This window comes from Euphorbia lathyris, chromosome 4 (genome assembly GCF_963576675.1).
Source record: "Euphorbia lathyris chromosome 4, ddEupLath1.1, whole genome shotgun sequence".
Lineage (NCBI taxonomy): Eukaryota > Viridiplantae > Streptophyta > Magnoliopsida > Malpighiales > Euphorbiaceae > Euphorbia > Euphorbia lathyris.
In genome coordinates, this window is record NC_088913.1 from 49,644,265 (window position 1) to 49,654,819 (window position 10,555).

The window sequence follows — 10,555 nt, forward strand, 5'->3', positions numbered from 1 at the left end:
GGTGGCCGTCTAGGGCTCCAAAAAATAGGAGATTCATATAATAATTTTTTCTTAATATATCATTAATATTTTATGGAATAATTATAAAAGAAATAAAAGGGCATTGAATATAAATTTAATTAGTGATTTTACGTGTAAAAGGGCCATGTCCGTTTTTAGATAATAATATTTTATGTTTATATGGATATTTTTTTTTTACAAATTCTAAAGTTATAAGGTATTTTTTCGTCATTTTTTTATGAAAATTCTTATATTATTCCATTAGATTAAAAAAGTACAACTCCAACAAGAAAACGGTAAGGTATAAAACATCACATAAGTATAGACTAAAGACAATACAAGATTTACAAAGAGAATAAATAGACTATAAATAGCAAATAAAAAACCATAAAAACTATATTTTTTCGTCAAATTGTACTTTTAAAATTTTATTTATATATAAAGAGCCTACAATTTATATCTCGTCTAGGACCTCAAACGATCATGAGCCGGCAATGTCCCTAATACTCCCCAAAAATCGTAAATATAACTCTCGTCTCGGGTTACATTAAAAATACACAAAAATCTAGGTATTCCCATTAATTACGCACAATCATCGATATTAACTATTAAGTTCTCCTTAAGTAATAATATCTATCCAAAACCATAATCAATGAATCAAGACAAAAAAAAAATATATTTAATCAATCAATAACATCAATTTAATCTAACAGAATAATCCAACCAATAATATAATAAATTCATAAAGTGTCTAAAAAGACACTGATGTAAATGATACGTTGTACTGGCCAACTGAATGCATGATAAATTTGAAATCTATCAAAATAGTAGGACCTCTAAACCTAGCCTGAAAAATGTGGCAATGGGTGAGCTTCCTATTCAATAAACATAATTACATATATTTACATACATATATATATATATATATATATATATATATATATGTAATTAATATCATGCATCTTATATTTTATTAATCGAACAATCAATCAATCAAGAATAAAAATATAAACATAGCATCTCGTATATGACTCGATTTACTTCTACAAAAAAAAGCATCTATCGGAGGTTCATCAAGGACTTCTCAAAGATACCAACCCCCTTGACACAATTGCTCCTAAAAGATGCGGAGTTTAATCTCTCCCCCGGGTGCCTAAACGCATTCAACACACTTAAGGAGAAATTAGTCAACGCACCTATAATGGTGAAACCCGATTGGAACCTCCCCTTTGAACTAATGTGTGATGCAAGTGACTTAGCCGTAGGTGCTTGTTTGGGTCAAAGGGTGGATAAACTTTTTCGCGTAATCTTTTAATCCTAGCAAAACACTTAATCAGGCCCAATAAAACTATTCTATTACGGAAAAAGAGATGTTAGCGGTTGTTTTTGCATTGATAAATTTAGATCATACCTCGTGTTATAAAAAAATCATCGTATATACTGACCATGCAGCCCTTAAGTACCTTATGACTAAGCAGGATGCTAAGTCGCGCTTGATACGGTGGATCCATCTACTCCAAGAGTTTGACATCGAGATCAAGGATAAAAAGGGAGTAGAAAATATCGTGGCCGACCATCTTTCCCGTTTGCAAAATGAAAAGCTGAATCACCGAAACCTATGGAGATTAAAGAAACCTTCCCGGATTAGACACTTTTTGCGGTAACCTCTCTCCCTTGGTATGCTGACATGGCAAACTTCAAGGCCGGTAATGTTCTTCCCCTCACCTTACATATGAGCAACGTAAGAAATTTTTCCACGATGCTAAAAATTACTTTTGGGAACCATTCTTGTTCAAATCATGTGCAAATAATATTATTCATATGTGCATACCGGATGAAGAGGTAAATAGTATATTGCATATGTGTCATACTCAAGAACCCGGTGGGCATTTTGGCCCTAGTCGAACCATGGCAAAAATCTTACAATGCAGCTTTTATTGGACAACAATGTCCAAAGATACTCAAGACTTCGTCAAATCATATGACGCTTGTCAAAGGAGCAGAAATATCTCTCGTAAAAACGAAATGCTCCAACAAGGGATCCTAGTTTGCGAACTCTTCGATGTATGGGGGATAGACTTTATCGGACCCTTCCCTAAGTCGCATAACAACTCCTAAATTTTAGTAGCCGTTGATTATGTCTCCAAATGGATAGAAGTCGTTGCTCTACCCTTAAATGACTCGAAGGTAGTGGGAAAATTCATTAAAATAACATTTTTACTCGGTTCGAAACCCCTCGAGCTATAATTAGCGACGGGGGTTCCCATTTTTACAACCGATAATTTGGTCAATTATTGCATAAATACGGGGTTGCACACCGAGTCTCTACACCCTACCACTCGCAAACTAGTGGGCAAGTAGAAGTGTTTAATCATGAATTAAAATGAATTTCTGAGAAAACGGTTAACACTTCTAGGAAAGATTGGAGCCTTAAGCTTGATGATGCTCTTTGGGCCTATCGAACGGTGTTCAAAATGCCTATCAGAATGTCGCCATATTTTTTGGTTTTTGGAAAATCATGTCATCTACTGGTTGAACTTGAGCATAAAGCATATTGGGCTTTGAAATGTTTAAATTTTGATATGCAGGCCACAGGGGAACATCGCCTCCTTCAACTTAATACCCTCGACGAGCTTCATTTGGGGTCGTACGAAAATGCAAAATTATACAAGGAGCGTACAAAGAAATGGCACGATAAGCACGTGCAAATTCGAGAATTTCATAAAGGGGGATCAAGTCCTTTTGTATAATTCCTGCCTTCGTTTGTTCCAGGGAAACTCAAAAGTCGGTGGTTGGGGCCGTGCACGATTGTCAATGCACACCCATCTAGAGCGGTAGAGATCTAAGGGCCCGACAATTCCATCCAATAGGTAAATGGTCACCGGGTGAAGATCTACCAAGGAGAAGCTCTTCCAACACATAGTGAGTCTGCCCACCTACGGGCTCCGTAACACCATTGTCCTAACGAGAAAGTCGAGCTACTCCGAATATAAACATAGCACTGGTTTGAGTTTTTCAAACCTTTGTCTATATGTATATTTTTTTCTTTGTTTTAATTTTCTTTATTTTCCGTTTTTACTTCCGTCATTATTCTCTTTCACTTTTATCTTTATTCTTTTCGAGCCTTTATCCCCCTTCGTCAAATAGCAAAACAAAAGGAAAATAAAATCCCAAATAAAATCCAAATTCCCCTGTTTTAAGAATTCACGTGGAGCGTTCCTTCAGCCAAGCTCCGCGTGAACCATGCTCTGATCATGGAGCCTCATTTAAAATCAATCCACGCGGAGCTTGCCCAAAGCCACACCGCGTGAATCACTCTAAAAATAATAAAACAAAAAATATAAAACTTTGACTACCATGTCGGTCACGTGGAGCGTGACCCTTTCCAAGCTCCGCGTGACCTATGTGAGTTACAAATTGCAACTCCCCATGGCAGCCTTTCTTCTTCACTCTCCTTTCCCATCAATCCCCACCTCTCTCCTATCCAGTCACTCACCTCTCTCACTTCCCCATACCACCTTTCCCACTTCTCCACTCTTCCTATCTCATTAACCACCATTAATTTCCATTTAATTCCATTTAAATACACAAAAATAACAAAAATTTGAAAATTAAAAGACATAAACAATTCAAACACTGAAAAACCCTCAAAAAATTCATAATAATTCGTCCCTCTCTAGGCACGCGGAGTGTGACTTTTGTCAACCTCCGCGTGCCAACGCCCCGAAACCATGACTCTGGGCAGAGATAGAGTTACACGGAGCGTGACGCACGCCATGCTCCGCGTAATAGCATCCCAATTTCCAAAATAGGGCAGAGGCGAAGTCACACAGAGCGTGGTCTAGACCAAGCTCCGTGTGACCACTCGAATCATGAGACTTCTTCTTCTCTTCCACCTCTTTCTCCTATATATTCCCCACTATTCATCATCTTCCTCTCCCACTCTCTCCCTACCCTCCAATTTTCTTCTTCTTTGTTTGTTTAATTCAACTCCCATCACCATGAGCAAACGCACCAAATGAACCGCAAATCAAACTGCCATGGGACACCTTCAAAACACTCGTCTGCAAAGTAGCCGGAATCCCACTCCACAACCACAACCTCAACAACCCCACCCCGATGAAACATCATCCCTTTCCTTCCACTACAAAGCCCCTTTCCACATTTTCAATGAGGACGAGGGAAAACACTACCACTTCGTCACCGCCTCCACCATCGTGCCTCTCCAATACTTTAACTTGTCCACACTTGATAGCCTCGACCTCGGCGGTGCTTTCGAAGCTAAACTCAAAGCCCTCAATTGGCACAACCTCTTCAAAGCCCATCACATTGTCTACCTGACATTAGTGACGGAATTCTTCACCCCCCTTGAGCTGGCTGGTGCCAGAAATAACACCTTCCTCCAATTTGGGATCCTTAGCAAAACCTACACCATCAATGACACCTAGCTTTGCACCAATTTCACAAAACAAAAGGAAGCTGGGCTAACCAAATGGCCGGAGGGGGTAGAACCACATGAGTTTTAGAAATTTGTGTCGGGGTCCGAAAGCTATGATGTTTTCAACCTCCATCCTGTTCTCCTCCGCGATCCTATCCTCCACCTCGTCCACAAATTCATCAACTTCTTCTTCTCGAGCAAGGCCGAGTCTAACAAAATTTACAAACACGAGATCCTTGCCCTCTATTGCAGTCGGGAGGGCATCCCGTATGATCTCTCCTACCTTGTTGAGCAAGCCCTTCGACAGATGAATAAGAAGAAGCTGGTCGGGATTGGGTTGGGACACTTGGTCACTATCTACTCCACCTCGATCATCTCCCAGCCCGTCCTCGACACCCTCCCCCAACACGCGCCACGGCCTATCGATAAATCATCCTCCAAGTTCCTTCAAAACCACCCACTTCGGGTTCGGGACAGAGTTTGAGTGGAGGCACCCAAGCTGCGGGAGAATGGGATGATGAGTTTGACTTGGATGATGTTAGGGATATCCCTCAAGGACTGTCTTCCAGCACCAATCCCAACTTCCAACAAATCCATGCCCGGTTGGACATTCTTGATGGAAGTCAACAGCGAGATAGGGCGGCGATGGATTCCCGCTTTGACAATCTTGAGGGATCCTACCAACGGGATAGGGCGGCAAAGGATGCGCGCTTTGACGCACTTGAAGCACGTCAGCTTTGGGATCGGGCCAATTTTGATTCATTTACCAATGCATTTTGCTCACATTTTAACATCAATTAGCCCCCACAGTGAAGGGAGTGTTTTATGTTGTTTCGTGTTTCTGTTTTCTGTTTTCAGATGTTTTTGGAACTAACGTCTATTTTTGTTCATGCGGAGGGGAAGTGCAACCCTCGCACTTTTAGTTCGGTATTGCACTTTATTTTCAATTTCATGTTAAATTCATATTTTCGTTTTAATTTTTACTTTATTGTCAGTTTTATGTTAGCATTTATTTCATATTGTCGTTTATTGCTAATCGTTTCGTGTTAATTGTTGCTGATTATCGTTCAGCTCTGGTCCATGCAGAGCGTGATTTAATCCAAGTCCGCGTGAACTAGTCTCTGATCGATAATCTCCGTTTTTAGTCAGAAACACGCGGAGCATTCCAAGTTCCAAGCTCCGCGTGATATAAAGAAAAAAAGAAGAAAAAAATATTTTTGTATATATATATATCAACAAAATAAAACAAAAATAAATTAAACTAAATAATTAGCTCAAAAAGGAATCAAACACATCATCCCCTCGGTTAAATTTAAAGTTTCGTTATTGGTCCTTAAAAATAAAAACGCTCGATGCAAAGGATCGGTTTAATTGAGAAATTTTAAGTCTTCATTCCGAAGCTAAGAAATTTGTGAGTAGACGAAGTTTGCACCCAAGAAAAGCAACGATTCCGAATTCACGAGTTATTTTCACAATCAACCTTAAAAAGGCAATAAAGACGGAATTTTGAGAATTTAACGAGAGCTTAAAAGCACACAATAAAACCCGAAATCATCGTGAGGTATTTTGAGCCTAAAAGAGTTCACACGATAACTCTATTTTTCTCACAATTTTGAGGGCTTTTGCTTAACTCAATTCATAGAATTTGCACTAAATACCAAATTAAGTATATCCGTTTTAGTAAAAGAACAATAGATGACAAAATGAGCTCACTTAGGCTAATTCTTTCTTGTTAATTTTTCTCGTTTTCACGACCCTTAGGAAGCCCACTCGAGCCTACTAACCAATTTCTTTGTTAAAACCCATTAACATTTAAACTCATTTTTTTTTCTCGTTTGGACACCGAATAAAATCAAATGCATCGATCATCCAAAAAGAGCAAAACCTCTAGCAAGAAAATACAAATCGTCATTGAAATCGTTTTTGTGACACTCTCAAGATAGAAAAAAATAAAATAAAATGAAAAAAATAAAAAAGAGAGTTTTAGGCATTCTTAAGCTCCACCGAGCAATTTCAAGTCCATTCCCACTTGCTAGGTGAATCAACAAAAAAACGATACTGAAACTTGAGTTCCCTAAGAAAATTAACCTTTAACCACTAAAAAGCCTCCCCTTCATTACAACCCCAATCTGAGGTCATTTTTAATCTTGTTCAGCCATAACAATGATGGGAAAACTCGGATGAACATGCAAACTCTATATGATTTTGAGTAAGTATAAAGAAGAGAGTACAAACACCAACCCCCTAAAATTTGTGCGATGGAGTGAAATACCTCGGTGAGGTGAAATTGAGTTCTCCGGGAATAATCAATCTCCGTTTATATTGCCTATTAAGTTTGATCATGGGAATTTCAAACCAAGTTTTGGTAACTTGTCCGCCCATGCAAGTGCTCATTGAAAACTACTCACAAAATCTTGGTTTTGGAATCACGCACTTGGTTAAACCAAACAAAGGTTTGTTTCTCAATTGTCTCAATCCCTCGTCTTTCGACTTTCTTTACTTTAGGACAAGTAAAACTTTAAAGTCTGAGGAGGTTGATAGGGACGTTTTGTCCCTATCTTTTTAGCGTGATTTATGGTTTAATTTGAGCTAATAATTAAGTTTAATTATAAAAATAAGTGTATTTTGATAAAATAATAAAATAATAATGAAATATGTACTTTTGATAAATTTTCATTCTCTTTAATAATAGTTTAGAGAAATAAAGAATCAAGTAATCTCGGTGTTTATAGTTGTGCCTTGCAAGTTCGGGATAAACACACGAGTTGCTAAAGATGGTGAAAAATGAAATTATTTCGCGAGCCACATGTAGTGTGCTCCCATCCACGTGGAGCGTACCAAGTGCCCACTAAATTACGGTAGTCAACGAGTCAACCTTATCTTTGTCCCCCAGTCAACTGTATTCCACGCAGAGCTTGAAATATTCCACGCTCCGCGTAGAACCTTGGCAAACGATGATGCAAGTCCAGAAGCTCTTGGCCAGCACCACACGGAGTGTGGACCAAGTCAACAATTTGGGGATTCAACCTTTCACTGTGTGAAATCTGCAACGGATGAGGAAACACGTTCCACGCGGAGCGTGGCTTGTAATTTCAACAGCAAATGTGAACTATCCCAAAGACCTCTATAATTATGATTATGCCCCGAGCTTGATTTGTGTATAAATAGGAGTGCTTGGCACTCATTTAGACATCCAGATTTTGTTTAATAAAACTCTATCACCTTGAGAGCTTGTGTAATCCTTCCGTTACTCCGTCGAATTTCTGTTCCATCCATATTCCCCAAGCTCGAGAGTTCCACCTCCAAGTCCTAAAGCGATGGCCTTGAGTCCGGTTAGCTAGTTCTAAGGGCCGATTCTTCTTCCCTTTTTACTTGTTAATTAGCTTGTACTCTTCCTATATGATAGACTTGGTTGTATTTCACATTTACATTTCCACAGTAATAATATATGATTCACCATTTTCAGTTTCTCTATACATGATGATGTTTATTACTTGCTTTGATACTTATAATTAATTATTGTGTAGGTTGCTTACGAACTCTGAAATCCATTAGGATTCACATAGGTGTTGCCTTACCTGAAGGGACAACCCGAAAACCGTAGGAATTGACAAGCCATGGAACTTACGGGCCCTATTTTCTGAACCTAAGAATTAGAGTCGCCTTAGGGAATTACAACCTAAGAACCTCATGGAGTTGTTCGGCTTATAAATAGTTATCTTTGCAAGAGTAAATTGTTACTCGTATAGATTCTCAAATATTGTTTATTGTATGTTGTAACTTATCGCCACCCGTATCACTTCATTAGAGTTTGAACTATACAAATCTGTTTCACCCATAGTTTAGGAGTAGTTTATTGTGTCACCAACTCAAACCTGAAGTATTCACTGCCTAGATAACGAATAGAACTGAGTAGTTTAATACTTGTAGGTTAAAATCCCATGGATTCGATACCTGGACTTAACCAGATTTATTACTTGATACAACGGGGTACACTTGTCCCTAAGTAGTTCGAAGAGATCCATGTAGTAGTGGTCTCTTCGTGCACCAAGAATCCAATACATGCAGACGCGTTTTAAAGCCGTGAGGCCCAAAGTGTTGGATTTGGGCCAGAGCGGACAATTTCTACATGATATTGGACTAGGGTGTTACATAGTTGACCTGCCAATTGCTCTCCTATAAATATAAATTCATTCTATGTTTGAGAAAATGATAGATAAGCAAATGTATGTTAATATTAATTAAGGTTCGTATCAGTCTAATTAATCAAATAACTCTATTAAAATTAAAAATTTCTATCCTTTTAGAATTCAATTCTCATAAGAGACTAAGAATTTAGAAAAATGAATATATATATATATATATATATATATATATATGGACCTAATCGAAAGAGTTAAAATTCTGTCAAGAAATGCTCACCAAAGTTTCACCGGAACATGGTGGTCGGCCTACGGAAGTTCGCCGGAGTTTTTGAAAGAGCAAACAGAGACTACCATGAGATAACTAGTGTTCAGAGGAGTTCGAAAATAGACTCCTTTCAGTACTAAAATCGATCAAAATGTCAGACTCTAACACTTTCCTGGTGAAAAATAACAGCTCCACTCACCACGCTTTTCAGTTAGAAAAATAGGAATAATGGTTTCAAAATCTTCCACACTAAACAAAAAATTTAATGTAATAATTGTTGTTTGAAGAGGTTACATGAATAAAGAGTTATGAAGAAAAATAGGGTAAAAAAAGTTAAAGAAGAGAACTGCAGTTTTTTTAAACATCTTGTTTATGCTATTTTCCATTTGTATAATACCAAGAAAAGTAGTAGTCATAATAATAATAAAGGTTAATACACATATTTTCCCCTATATTAGCACGGAAAAATAAATATGCCCTTATATCAAATAAACCCATAAAACTATCACTGAGTTTTCTACAAACCTCCAATTATATCCTAATCTAATAGACTTACTTATTTGCCATAAACGGCGTCATCCCCATAAACACCACCTTCTTCTTTCTCTCAAAATTCAAAAGCTTAGGAACCTTCATCCATGGCAGTCATCTCATTCATTCTCCCTTCTTCTCTCACTCCTTCTCCTACATTTCTCTCTTACTTTCTGATAACATCCGCCATAAAACATGAAGGATTAAGCTGAGAATATTCCCATAAGGGAGGACTGGAAGGAAGATAAGATAAGATAAGTTCCGCCTCCCTGGCATTTATTGTGTATAGCTGGAAATACGATGTCGTACCATGGGTTCATCCTGAGATCCGTATAGAAGTGTACAGTTGGAAATACGGTGTTGTATCATAGGTCCATTCTGGGATTCGCCTAAGAGAAGAATATGGGATCCGCCCCACATGACGATTCGCCCTTATAGAAAGCTAAGCAGGTATACGGTGAAACTCACTATCATTAAGTTAGCATTAATGATACCTTAAAGACCGTAAAAGCTCGGAGGTTAAAGGTCATAGTTAAGCTGCATTAAAAGAGCATCGCACTACATTAAAAGGGAGTTATTACGGTTCTCACTCAAACCTATATAAATACCCCTATAACAGGGCAACAAAGGTACACTTACACACTATTCTAAACCCTACTTTGTCATTACAGTTTATTCTCTCAAGAATATTACTGACTTAGGCATCGGAGTGTCCCCGACCGATCCCAACGGTGCCTCACAGGGACGTTTTATGGTGTTGATAAATCTACTGAATATCACTTTCATCTCTCATTCACTCTCTCCTGGACTCTCCTAACTATATCCCATGGGTTCTTGCTCGTTTTCAGACCGAACAGAAATCTCTCCTCTTTACCGGTGTAATAGAAGAGTGAAATTTTGACTCACCCGCTGGTTGTCAGCCATAGGTGTGGCACATCATGGACCCTTCCATTATGAACCTCTTGAAGAATATGAGGTGATTAAATGGATATTTTGCATTTGTAGTGAAGGTGATTTGTGATTGCCATTTTCTTTGCATTTGCAGTGAATGTGATTAAATGGATTTTTTTTTGCATTTGTAGTGAAGGCGATTAAATGGATTTTTTTTGCATTTGTAGTGAAGACAGAAAACCAGCGAGAACGCAATGAAGGTGATTTGTGCTTGCCATTTTCTCT